The sequence below is a fragment of the Scylla paramamosain genome, unplaced genomic scaffold (assembly GCF_035594125.1).
Source record: "Scylla paramamosain isolate STU-SP2022 unplaced genomic scaffold, ASM3559412v1 Contig43, whole genome shotgun sequence".
Classification (NCBI taxonomy): Eukaryota; Metazoa; Arthropoda; class Malacostraca; order Decapoda; family Portunidae; genus Scylla; species Scylla paramamosain.
The window spans coordinates 557,457-571,355 of NW_026973708.1; positions in this window are offsets into that span (position 1 = coordinate 557,457).

Genomic DNA, 13,899 nt, shown 5'->3' on the forward strand with positions numbered 1-13,899 from the left:
GAGAGAGCTAATCATGGAGAAAGAATAAGAAAGGGAGTAGCAAGATTTCCACAGCCTTTCGTTCAAAATCATCCTAATTAAACGCTGCCACTTTGCCACTTAAGCAGTCAAGAGGGGGAAACTGACGGACGGAGCTTTTAAACCTCTCAACTCCCCGCCACTTCAAGTCACACGCGTCGCAGGTCAAACGTAGCAAATCAAGTGGAAGCGAGGCCCTTTGCACAAAATCACTTGACCTCCATCACACGGACGCAAATGAAGGAGTTAAACAGAAAAAAAAAAAGACCAGAATCTATTAGTCGGAACTTGAAAGGCTGAAGGCTAAACACAGACGCACTTTTGACTGGGCCACTGCGACACTGCCTCTCCCAGTAATCAAGATGAGAACGGGAGGGAGAGAAGTGCAAGGAGACGATGAGGAAACCGACACGTGGATGGGAGGCTGGGGAGAGAGAGTAGGGTAGCATTGGTGTGTTGGGTATTAGTACGAGACAAAAAAATGAGGAAAGACAGGCGTGTGGAGTGAGTACGAGTGACTGAAAGACTTGGAGGGGTTGGGGAGTGTCTGGAGATGGTGGAGATGAACTAGGAGTGACAGGGTTTGACAGGGAGTGACTATAGGAGTGCTTTGGAGTGAAGAGGAATGAAAATGGGAGTGATTTTGAGTGTTTTGGAGTGACGAGGTATGAAAACGAGAGTGATCTGGAGTGTTCTGGAGTGACGGGGTATGAAAATGAGAGTGGCTGGGAGGCTTCTGGAGTGAGGAGTATAAAAAAAATATGAGCGACTAGGAGTGTTTTGAAATGATGAAATTATATGGAGTTGACTGAAATGACTTGAAGTGATAAGAGATGATAAGGAAAGACAAAAAGTTATTGAGAGAGGTGAAAAATGACTGCGAGTGACAAGGAATGACTAGCAGTGCCAAGAAACGACAAGGAATGATTAGGAATGAGTGGTAATGACACGTAATCCTAAATAGTGCCAAGAGGTCACAGAGAGGAATTAGGAATGACTGAGAATGACACGGAATGATAACCAGCGGCAAGAAACGACAGGGAGTGATTAAGAATGACTGAGTAACGAGGAGTGGCAAGAAACAAGAGTGGTGGTGAATAACTGGTCAGGAGAGGAAGGGGAGTGAAAGCAGCAGGAACTGGTGATAAAAGAGACACAGAGAGAAACAGAGAGACACCAGGGAACTACAAAAGGGATAAATTAGAGGTATAAAATGAGAGGAATGAAAGAGAGCAATTAATGAAACTTAGAAAAAGGAATGAGGATAACAGAAACTGGTGATAAAGGAAGAACAGAAAGCGACAAAGGAACACCAAAGGATTAGAAGAAAGTAGAAGTATAATAGGAATGAAAGACAACAAAATAATGATGCAGAGACAGCGGTAAAGTAAGTAGAAGAATGAGACTTGTTTCTGACACAAAGTAGAGCAGTGGAAGATGCGAAGATGGGCGTAAGGCAAACAGGGAAGAAGAAAACGTAACACGGGTGAAGAAAACGAAACACGGATGAAGAAAACGTAATTCTAAAACTATCTTCCTTCCACGTCTATTCTATCTTGTCCTCCCACGCTCTCCCTCCGCTGTTTACTCATCGTGAAGAGGCGAATACCTTCCTGTCTCTTGGTATATGCTGGTTCGTCAGAGATTCAGATGCCTTACACCTTCCCCCTCATCCCTCTGTACTTTATCCTCTCTCCTCCTGCCTCCCCGTGACCTCCTCCCTCCCCTCCTCACCTGCCACTCTGATCACAGGTAACCAAAAGGAGCCAGGCTTATGGGAAAGGTGTAAAGGTTTCTGACAGATGTGTAGTAGCAGGTGTGGATGGCTTTCCTCGCCTGCATATATATGGAGGAAGGGAAGAAGGGAGGGAATGAAGGGAAAGGGAAGTACAATACGTGGAAAAATGAGCTGCTGAAAGGGAGGAAGGGGGAAAAATAGATTTGTTGATTTTTAAAAAAGAAATTCTGAGATGAGGACTTTCTGTGTGTGTGTGTGTGTGTGTGTGTGTGTGTGTGTGTGTGTGAGAGAGAGAGAGAGAGAGAGAGAGAGAGAGAGAGAGAGAGAGAGAGAGAGAGAGAGAGAGAGAGAGAGAGAGAGAGAGAGAGAGAGAGAGAGAGAGAGAGAGAGTAATGGGGAGTATAAGTCATGATACACACTTCTCTGAGATTCACTTCCGTTTTAAGATTAATTACTGACAGCGTTGTTTCCTCTTGCCTTCCGTTACACACACACACACACATACACACACACATTATTATTATTATTATTAATATTATTATTATCATTATTATTTTTATTATTATTATTATCATTATCATTATTATTATTATTATTATTTTATTGAGCACAACGCTACTCTCAACATGTAATTACAAAGTTAAAGGTAAAATGGCAGTGACGCTGTCGGTCCACTGCAAAGTAGCAAAACTGTTATAAAGTCCATTAAGAACAGTAAGCAGTATTAATACACTATCTATATAAAAGGACAAGTTAAAATACGTAATGCTCTACAAACGGTTTACAAATAATAATTAGTTTCTATAGAGGATTATTTGATTTTATAAAATAATTGAATATTTCAAACATAATATTGTTAAAGGAAAATAACATAATATAGAATTAACTCTTAAAAAATTCTAGCCAGTAAAATTTAAAAAGTTATTACATACCAAAACTATGAAATAATAAAAGATAAAACTAACTAATGAAACTAACCTAATTAAAAAGTTACTTATTGTTAATCAACGACTTAAGAATACAAAAATATAAAATAAATAAAACTGCCTACATAGCTAAAAGTCATAAAAATGATAACACAACACTTGACTAAAATAATATCACACAAAATGATCGACATGCCCATGATTTTGCATACAAGTGTGTTATCCACATTTGCCAAAAATAAGTTAGTGGTAGTATTATAGAGAGAGAGAGAGAGAGAGAGAGAGAGAGAGAGAGAGAGAGAGAGAGAGAGAGAGAGAGAGAGAGAGAGACTAATAAAAGTATTTCTTAACCTGAAAAGAAAGAAAAAAGCAAACATTAGATGTGTGCAGTGTGTCATCCTTCGTGGCTTACCCAGTGTTTCCTGACGGCGACGCGCGAGGCAGGCGAGGAGAGAACCAGAGATGAAGGGAAGGATGTCGTGTGAGGGGAGGGAATGTTTCTGTTGCTACTGCTGCTGTTGTTGTTATTGTTGTTGTTGTGTTGGTTATGTGTTGTACTGGCCTAACAGGACACCCGCGTAAGCTCAGTAACACAGTCAAGTAACACAGACGGCGGTGTGCCCTTTGCTGTAACACTTCGGAACCTACAAGGCGGTGGTTTGGATTCAGTTTTGCTTTTCCTGGGTTTTGTTTGCGCGTCTCCAAACAAAGGCCACGAGAAGCAAAGGTGTGAATCCAAACGACTGCTTTGTAGTGATGCGCTCCGAGTTAGAGCAGAGGTGACGCCCTCACTGTGACTGAGCGCTGGCGTCCTACGAGGCCTGCACGCAACACACCACCTGCACAACAACAACAACAACAGCAACAACAACATCTACCACTACTAGCAGCAGCAGTAGCAGTAGCTGTAGCTAGGAGTTCAGGACTGGCGCGTGGCCGTAAGGGGAATCTTCCTTTGAGGGAGGAGCAGCAGGTGACCTGAAGTCTCATGGCCTCATGGCCTGGGCTGTCTTGTTCATGCTCAGCCTGTGGGCCTGACCTGTCACAGACCTGCCCTCAATGGCTTGGCGGCGTGGTTGGCAGGGTGGTTGGCGCCACCCTCAACCCAGATACCCACCATTGCAAAACATGGCGGCGAGGGACTGCTGCTTTCACTTCACCTTGCCTCCTGCAGGGCTGAAGTAAGGCACAGCCTGGTGTGCTGTAGCGGTGCACGTCAGCACCTGCACGAGGGCGGCCAGTGCCACCTGCCTCCTGAAGACGGCCACCCCCGTTCGCCACGCAGCGCACAGTGACGGGGGTCTGCCGTCCTCCCCCAGCAGCCCAGGCCCATCTTGGCTACCTGGGCAGGACTGAGGGTTCCGCTCCCCCCACTGGAGAAGGTGAACGAAGCACTGCGGCGCAGCACCCCGGCCTGGGAGGGGGACAGCCGCACACTCGCTGAGTCACGGGGCAGCCTCAGCCGCGCGGGGACACGCAAAACAGTTGTTCTGTTGTTTCGTTGTGACGTCTGTCCGAAAAAGAAAATCCTGTTGCGTTGTGGTTCTGCGCTGAACAAATTTCATGGATGGAGTGAATGAATGAGTGTGACATCATGGTGACTCCCTCACCTGCACACACCACCTGACGGCGCCACAGTGAGGCTGTGACGGCACAGCGAGCCGCGCACAGAGAGAGAGAGAGAGAGAGAGAGAGAGAGAGAGAGAGAGAGAGGAGAGAGAGAGAGAGAGAGGAGGAGAGAGAGAGAGAGAGAGAGAGCCAAGGGACAGCGAAAAAAAACAGAAAAAAAGGAAAAACCAGGAAAACGAAAAAGGAAAAAAAAGGGAAAAAGAGGACAAAAAAGATGTAGGAAACGAAGCATTTTTCCACCACACGAGCGCAGGGAATGAAGACAAAATATCCGTCCATTTTGTATCATTAACCTAACCACGCTGGCCTGCCCTAGATAGCGGCTAAATTTACCGTTAATGTACAGTACTACACATCCATTGTATTACCTCCTGCACTTTACTACTAACCTACACCCTCCCTGGTACAGCGGCTAGTGTAAACAAAGGCCACACACCGCCAAGGCCTCGTCCTCTAAATATTTAAAACGATCTCCCAAAACCTGCTTCTTTTTACGTGCAGTAGACGAATGGTATAAAAAGATTGCGTAAGGGAAGCCATAAGGAAAATGTTTTGGCAGAATGCTATAGTGTTTTTGCTTGGTGTAATGGAGACTTATTTTCTTTCTCCCTCTTCCTCTAAATATTTAACACGATCTCCCAGAACCTGCTATTTATTTATTTATTTATTTCTTAAGTACAGCAGACGAATGTTGTAGAAAAAATCACATAAGAGAAGCCATAATGGAAGAATTGTGTAGTTTTGTTGCTTGGTGTAGTGGAGAGACAATTATTGGTAGTTTTTCTCCCTGTGGCTTCTGTTCGAGCAAAGAAGATCTGGTATAGAAGAGTTGCATTAAGAGAAGCGAATAAAGAAAACGTATTGGTAAAATGTTATAGTTTTGTTGCTTGGTGTAATGTTGTTTTTTTTTCTTTGTCCTTTAGCATTTATGTGGAAGCGTGCACTAGAGAGATCAGCTGTTGTAAAGTGTGTTGTAGTAAGAGCGTGTTGTAGTAAGAGTGTGTTGTGGTAAGAGTGATTTGCAGTAAGAGTGTGTTGTAGTAAGAGTGTGTTGTAGTAAAAGTGCGTAGTTGTAATGATAAGGGAAGCGTATATGAGGGAAGATTATATAGACAAAACTAGACGAAAAAAGATTAGATAGATTAAACAAAAATAGGGAAATTAAACAAAACAAAAATTAGACAGAGTGAACAAAAGATTTGACAAGTAAAATAAAAGAACAAACATAAAACAACAAATAAAACAGATAAAACAAAAGATTAGACAGATTAGACAAAAGATTAGAGAAATCAGACAAAAGAGAATTAGACAGATCAGACATAAGAAGAACAGACAGATGAGAAAGAAAATAATTAGATAAATTAGACAAAAGAAGATTAGACAAAAAAAAAGATTAGGCAGATTACACAAAAAATAGACAAATTAAACAGAAGACGATTAGACAGATTAGACAAAAGGAGATTAAACAGACTAAACAAAAAAAAAAAGATTAAAGAGATTAAACAAAAGAGGATTAGACAATTAGACAAAATAATAGACAGATTAGAGAAAAGATTAGACGGAGTGGACAAAAGATTAGACAAATTAGACAAAAGTAAGATTAGACAAAAGTTCACATACGGATGACGGCTGAAAAATATGTAAAGTACCTCCATACAGACACTGCCACGTGAAGACCTAAGAACTTGAAGCAACTTCCCTATTTTTTTACGTTCTCATGTTCACCTAATCTCACTCTCACATATCATCCCTCGACCTGATCTAATTTTAATCCAATCCAATCCTATTCAGCCCTATCCTATCGCAATCCAGACCCCCAGTGAGGTCTTCCCAGTCCTTAACCACCCCCCCCCTCACTTGCACAGCCAGCCCTTGGGAAATCAGGGCTAAGGGACGACTGTAGGAGAGTCTTCTTATGGTACAGTAGGAGGTAGAAATCCTACTCTCTCTCTATCTCTTTCTCTCTCTCTCTCTACTCTTTCCCCCTGATTTCTCTCTCTCTCTCTCTCTCTCTCTCTCTCTCTCTCTCTCTCTCTCTCTCTCCTCTCTCTCTCTCTCTCTCTCTCCTTACCTCTCATTTCCTCCCTTCACATATCTTTACAGCCTCTCCCCCTCCTTTCCCCCTCCTTTCTCTTTTCTACACCTCTTTCCCTCTCTTTCACACATCTTCATATTCTGTCTTCCCTTCCTTCCCTCCTTTCCTTATCTCCCTCCCTCCCTCCGCCCATCCTTCATATGTTTATCCTCCTTTCCTTCCCTCCTTCACACATTGTTATCTTCCTCCCTCCTGCGTCCTCTCCTCCTCTCCTTCTAACTTGACGCGTAAGGAAAAAGAAGGAATTGTATTATTATTATGCTGGGACGAACATTTTTAAAACTTCTTTCTTTTTCTTCAGTTCTTCCTGTTTTTTTTTTCTTTTTTGGTTCATGTTTTCATTTCATTCGTAATATTATCGTTATTGCTATTTTTGTTATTCATTATTGTTATTATTATTACATGTTGTCGTGATTATCAAAACGGCTTCACCATCACAAACGACAACAACAACAGCAACAACAACAATAACATCAACAACAATAACTGGTACCCCTCCTATATAAAAACAAAAGCAACAACAATTACTACTACTCTTACTACTACTACTACTTACTACTACTACTACTACTACTACTACTACTACTACTACTACTAGCACTCCTACTACTACTACTACTACTACTACTACTACTACTACTACTACTACTACTACTACTAGCACTCCTACTACTACTACTACTACTACTACTACTACTACTACTACTTTCACTACTACTACTACTTTTACTACTACTACTATCGCCACCTACCACTACCACCACCACTACTACTACTACTACTACTACTACTACTACTACTACTACTACTGCTGCTACTACAAATAGCATAAGAAAAAATAGCAGCAGAAAATAAAAATTCGCATCAGAAAGAGAGAGAGAGAGAGAGAGAGAGAGAGAGAGAGAGAGAGAGAGAGAGAGAGAGAGAGAGAGATCGTTGTTTTCCATCTTATTATGATTTCTTGCACGCCATCACGCTTCCTTGCACCTACTTTTCTCCCTCCTTCTCCTCCTCCTCCTCCTCCTCCTCCTCTTCCTCTCTTCCCTCTCCTCCTCCTCCTCCTCTTCCTCCTCTTCGACACAACACGGCTGCTTCATCATTCAGGGAGCGGCGCCCCCACCTTAGGAAACCCTAGATATGACCACGAGAGTACTGATACGGGTGGGAGGAGAGGGGAAAGATGGGGGGTGTGAGAGAGAGAGGGAAGTGCTTAAGGGAGCGAGGAGGGAGAAGGGGAGAGGTAGGAGTAAAAAATATGTTGGTTATTCTCTTCCACTGCTGAAGGAAGGAGGAGGAAGGGAAGATGGAGGACGAAGAAGGAGAGGAAGAGAGAGATGGAGGAGCAAGGAGAGAAAGGATGATGTGGGAGGAAGGAGGGAAGAGAACCGTAAGTAGGTGGAGGAAAAGATTGGTAGATTTTTCTTTATCTTTTTCTCGTTCTCTTTCGTTTGTCTGCTTCCCTGTTGATTAACTTAGTGCTCTCTCTCTCTCTCTCTCTCTCTCTCTTCTCTCTCTCTCTCTCTCTCTCTCCTCCTCTCTCACTCTCTCTCTCTCCTCTCTCTCCTCCTCTCTCTCTCCTCTCTCTCTCTCTCTCTCTCTCCTCTCCTCTCTCTCTCTCTCCCTTATATATACCATTCACTCACTTTTCGTTTTCTGATCTTTTGTCTCACATTCTACAATTCTCATTCACTTTCTTTCTATCTCCTTCACTGCTTTTGCTCTACATTTTGTCTCTCCTTCAGTCCTCCTTTCCTTTATTTTTTTTCTCTCTTTCAATCCCTCTTTATCATATTTCTTTAATTTTCATATTTTTCATTCTTTCTTTTTTTCTTTTGCACATGTCTGGTATCTCTTTGTAGATTACCTCCTTTTCTTTCCTCCCTCCTTCTCTTCCCTCCGTCTCACCATCTTCCCTCCCTCCTGTCCCTGAATCTTCCTGTACGTTCTCCCTTCTCTCCCTCCCTTCCCTTTCTTTCTTCCCTCTCTCCTTCTCTTCTCTCCCTGCTTCCTGTCCTTCCTTCCCCTTCTTTCCGTCCCTCCTTCATCAGTCTCTTTCTTGCTTCTTTCCTTTACGTCCCTCCCTCCCCCTTTTCTTCCCTTCCTTCTCTCTATCCTATCCTTACATCTTTCCTTTTCGTCCTCCCTCCCGCCGTTCCCTCCTTGGATTTGCGACTCCCAGACCACAACAGGCGCTGCAAATGTTTCACTACGAGCCGAGAAAACCTAATGATACCAACTTCTGAAGGAGTTTTCGGTCCGTTCTGTTCGCTGGAAACTTCGTGGAATCTGTTCTTGCTTACAAAACACTTCACTCTTCCACTGTTCGTCCTTTCTTCTTCCCCGAACTTCCAACTACAAAGTCGTAACTCGTAACTCTTTCTCACGACCACTTTGTTACTAATCACTCGCTAATTCATCGTAAACTTGTGTGTTTCTTCCTATTTTGTACTTTGTGGTTTTCTTTATTTAATCTTTTTCTCTCTTTCGTTCTTTTTTTCTTTTTTTTTTTTTGCTTTTTCCCGTTCTTTGTCCATAGTTTTCTGGCTCTCTTTCCTTCTTTTCTTTGTTGTCAGTTTTTTTTGTTTTTCACACTCACCCCCTCACCTTAAAAAGCGGCAGCCTGAGGGGTCACACACACACACACACACACACACACGGCCACAAAGCGACAGGACGCCAATAACTGTGAGCCCTTCCCCTCTTTTTCCCCTCCTCGTACACACTGTTCCCCTCACTTGCCTCTTATTCCTCTCTTCATCACCTATTTTCCTATCTCCCTTTTCTGTTTTCCCCTTTGTGTTAAATGTTTTGTCTTGTGTCCCTCTTCTTTTTTTACATCCTTTTGAGTTTTTTTTTCCAGAAGATACGAGTATATATAAGAAGTAACCCTGAGAAGAGGAGGAGGAGGAGGAGGAGGAGGAGAAGGAAAAAGAGAGGAAGGAATCCAAATCAACATGAACACTTTAAAACTCTCACTCGACTTGGTGATAATAAAACAATAAAAACTCAAGTCTCAATTTTCTGCGAATGAGGAGGAGGAGAAGGAGGAGGTGGAAGAGGAGGAGGAGGAAGAGGAGAAGGAGGAGGAGGAGAAGGAGGGAGGAGGAGGAGGAGGAGGAGGAGGAGGAGGAGAGCGAGAACAGTGATAGCTAGGATAAAACAGTGAATACTAAAACAAGAAGATAGACGATGAGAAAGACAATGAAGAAAAGGAAGAAGAGGAGGAGGGATAAGAAGAAAAGATTGAAACATCCTCAAACATTTTATCATACTTGCAGATTATTTACATTGTGACTATTTAAAGTACATGAAGAAAATAAGGTGCCAATAGTCCATATAAAGCATTTTTGTTTTGTTTTATTTGGCCAAAACAACAACAACAAAAAAAAAAAAGAGAGAAAATAAGAGGAGAAAGAGGAGGGGAGGAAAATGAAAACGACGAAGATGGCAAGGATGAGGAGTGAACAGAACAAGGAGGAGAAGAGAGACGATGAGAGAAACAAGGAAGATGAGGAGGAGGAGGAATAAGAAGAAGAAAAAAAAAAGGAGGCTGAAAACGATAATAGCAACGAACAGTACAATGACAGAAAAGACAAGAAGAGACGATGAAACAGACAAAGAAGAGGAAGAGGAGGAAGAAGAAGAAGAGAACGAGGATGAAAACGATGATAAAGATGAACAATAAACAGAACAATGAAAGAAAAGACAAGGAGACGATGAAAGAGACAAGGAAGAAGAAAAGGAGGAGGAGGAGGAGGAGGAGGAGGAGGAGGAAGACAGGAAGAAAGAGGAATCGCTGCTCTCTCACAGGTCGTTTGGCCAATTGATTGAGGCTGGAAATCGTGATATGATCTTTCTCCCTATCCTCTGTCTTCCTTCTCTCCCTCTCCTTCCTCTCCTTCCTTCCTTTCTCCCTCCATTTCTTCTTCTCCATGGAACAGAGACCACCACCATCACCATCTTTACCTCATTCCCATCTTCCTCTATCTCCCTTTTCTCGTTACCTGCCCTCTTTTCTCCCCTCTCTCTCTCTCTCTCTCTCTCTCTCTCTCTCTCTCTCTCTCTCTCTCTCTCTCTCTCTCTCTCTCTCTCTCTCTCTCTCTTCGTCTCCCTTTCTCGCCTTACCGCGTTGATACGTCTCTTTGAGCGTATATGTCCCTTCTCGACGTTCCTTTTTGCTTGGGTCAAAATAGGAGGAGAAGGAGAAGGAGGAGGAGGATGCATTTAGTCCTGTTTCTGAGGGTATGTCTGCGGAGTCTTCTCCAGTAGTAGCAGTAGTAGCAGTAGTAGTAGTAGTAGTAGTAGTAGTAGTAGTAGTAGTAGTAGTAGTAGTAGTAGTGGTGGTGGTGGCAGTGGGTGGCAGTGAGTGATAGTAGTGGTGGTGGCGGTGATGGTGGTGGTGGTGGTGGTGGTGGTGGCGGTGGTGGTAGTGGTTAGCGGTGGTGGCGGTGGGGGGTGTTGGTGGCGATGGTGGTTTAAGGTTTTTATAAGGTTTTATAAGGTTTTAGTACAAATATGAAAATTCATAAGGCATATTCTGCCGAGCCGAAGCTCCCTGGCAGAAAGACAATGAAGTTCGGGTGATTCACTCAGCACTGACTGGCAACACACAAATAATATAGGTGATTATAATTATAGAAGTAATAATCAGTAAATTTGACAATATTTTTATAATAAAAGAGCAAACTAGTAACAAAGAAAATACATAAACATAAATACCTTGAACTTTCTTTTGTTATTATATGCTAAAGAACCATTTTTAAATTATAGTTGTAGAAAGTAGTGGCAGGTAGAATCAAATCATTATTTGGTGGCGGTGGTGATGGCAGTAGTAGTCGTAGTGGTGGTGGTGGTGGTGGTAGTGGAGGGTGGTGGCAATAATGATGTGTGTTGCAGAAGGGCTGTGTTTCCTTGAGAGAGTGAGTACGAGTCTCTTGCAGTACCAGTAGTAGTAGTAGTAGTAGTAGTAGTAGTAGTAGTGGTAGTAGTAGTAGTAGTAGTAGTAGTAGTAGTAGTAGTAGTAGTAGTAGTAGTAGTAGTAGTAGTAGGAGTCGTAGTAGTAACAGTAGAAGTAGTAATAGTGGTAGCAGTGATGGTGGTGGTGGAGGGTGGTGGCAATAATGAGTTAATAAGAAGTAGGTGGGGTAGGTGAGATATTTAGTGTGAGAGAAGAATGTGTAACACTGGAAAGGAAGAATGCAGATGAACTGGATGAAAGAATCAATAGGGATGAAGTGGAGAGGTGTGTGAGAAGGCAGAAGAATGGCAAGGCAGCAGGTCCAGATGATATACCCTATGAGTTCTACAAGAATGGTGGGGAGGTAGTGATAGACAGAATGACTGAGTTATTCAACCGAGTGTGGGATGAAGAGAGAGTGCCAAGAAAGTGGAATGAGAGCCGAGTGTGTCTGTTACATAAGGGAGGATTTAAGAGTAAGAATGAGCTGAAGAACTACAGGCCAATTGCATTAGTGAATACAGTAGGTAAAGTTTTCAGTGCAGTGTTGAATGAGAGACTGTGTAAATGGATTGAGAGAGCTGGAGTGCTGGGTGAAGAACAGAATGGTTTTCGTAGGGACAGGAGAGCTGAGGACAATATGTTTGTGGTGAATGAAATGATTGAGAAGAAAAAGAAGGATGGGGGTAAATTGTACCTAGGTTTTTTGGATATAGAGAAAGCTTATGATAGAGTGAACAGAGAAATGTTAGGTAGAGTCTTAGAAAAGATTGGATTGAGTGCAAAGATAGTTAACGTAGTGCAAAGTATGTATGTGGACACAAGAGCTAGATACAGGCTAGGAGACATAGAAACAGACTGGGTGAAGAGTGAGAGAGGAGTTAGGCAGGGCTGTATATTGTCACCAACCCTTTTTAGCCTGTATACAGAGGAGCTAGCAGCCAGGATGAGAAGAATGAATGTAGGGGTAAGTGTGGGGAATGATAAAGTATGTGTGCTCCTTTATGCAGATGATGTAGTTGTTATGAGTGAATCGGCAGATGAGCTTCAAAGTTTGTTGGATGTAGTGGATGGCTATGGTAAAGACTTTGGAGTAAGGTTTAGCAGTGAGAAAAGCAAAGTAATGATTGTGAATAGATCAGAGGATGAAAGTAATGTGGTATGGAGACTTGGAGAGAATGAGTTGAGACAGGTGCAAGAATACAAGTACTTAGGGATGTGGATGAGTCCTAGTGGGTGTGCAAAGGCAAAGCATGAAAAAATAAGTATGGTAAACCAGTGGGTAGGTCGATTGGGAAGCGCGGCAAGGATGAGAGCAAGTAAGTATGATGTGTTGAGAGAAGTGTGGAAGAGTGTGGCTGTGCCATGTATAATGTATGGTATGGATGTGATTGCATGGAAGGAAAGTGAAATTGATAAGTTAGAAGTGGGCCAGAACAAAGTAGCAAGGATGGCACTGAGTGCACCGAGGTGCACAGCAGTTGAAGCCTTGAGAGGTGACACGGGATGGAGCACCTTCAGAGAAAGACTCACAAAAGCCACACTTAGGTACAAGATTAGGCTTGAGAGAATGGATGATGCAAGAATAGCAAGGAAGGTGTACCTGTGGAATGAAAGTGGAAGCAAATGGAGGAAGAGATGCATGAGAATGACAGACAGGAATGAATTGCAAGTTGTGTGGGCGATAAGAATGGCTGCTAGGAATCAAAATGAGCGTGAATGGGTGGTAACAAGAGGAGGAAGAGTGGGAGCCGAATGGGATGTGAGAAAATGGAAGAATGAGATAGACAAAGAAGTGAAATGTGTGGGACTGAATGAATGGAAGACTGAGATGGAAAGAAAGAAGACCCTGGAATGGTACAAGGAGAAAGAGGCCCCGAGGTATGAAAGGTGGTATGATGGAAGCCTGGCGGTGATCTTCTCTTCCGAGCGAGGGCACAGTGTATGGATGTGAATGCAAGGAGTTACAGGTGGTCTGAGTCCCGCAGCAAAGTGTGCCAGATGCGTGACATGGGAGAGGATGAGACGGTGGAACATGTGGTGCTGGAGTGTGTGCAGTATGCCAGAGACAGGAATGAGATGATGCAAGTGATACTGACTGAGTTAGGGCATGATAGGAATGAAAGAGTGGAGAAGACAGGAAAGGAATGGATGGTGTTGTTGCTGGGACTGTGTAGAGAGGCGAATGAAAGGATGATTGAGGCGGTGAAAGAGTTTCTGGAGAGAATGTGGCGTGCCAGGTGTATGAACAATTAGGATAGAGGATGCTGTTCGTTTCTCTTTTTTTTTTTTTTTTTTCCCTTTCTACAGGAGTTGCCGATCCAAAGGCCTGGCTCAGGAGTGATCCTGTGCCACCTGTACCATCAAGATCAAGATCAAGATGGTGAGTCTGCGTACAAAATTGCATCGGAGGGGTTGGTAGAGGCAGCCACAATTATCCATCATCATCGGCGACACCATGGCTCTTGAGAAGGTAACATGGCTACCATTCTACACTCACATCATCTGGCTATCAACACACACGAGAATGGCGGCG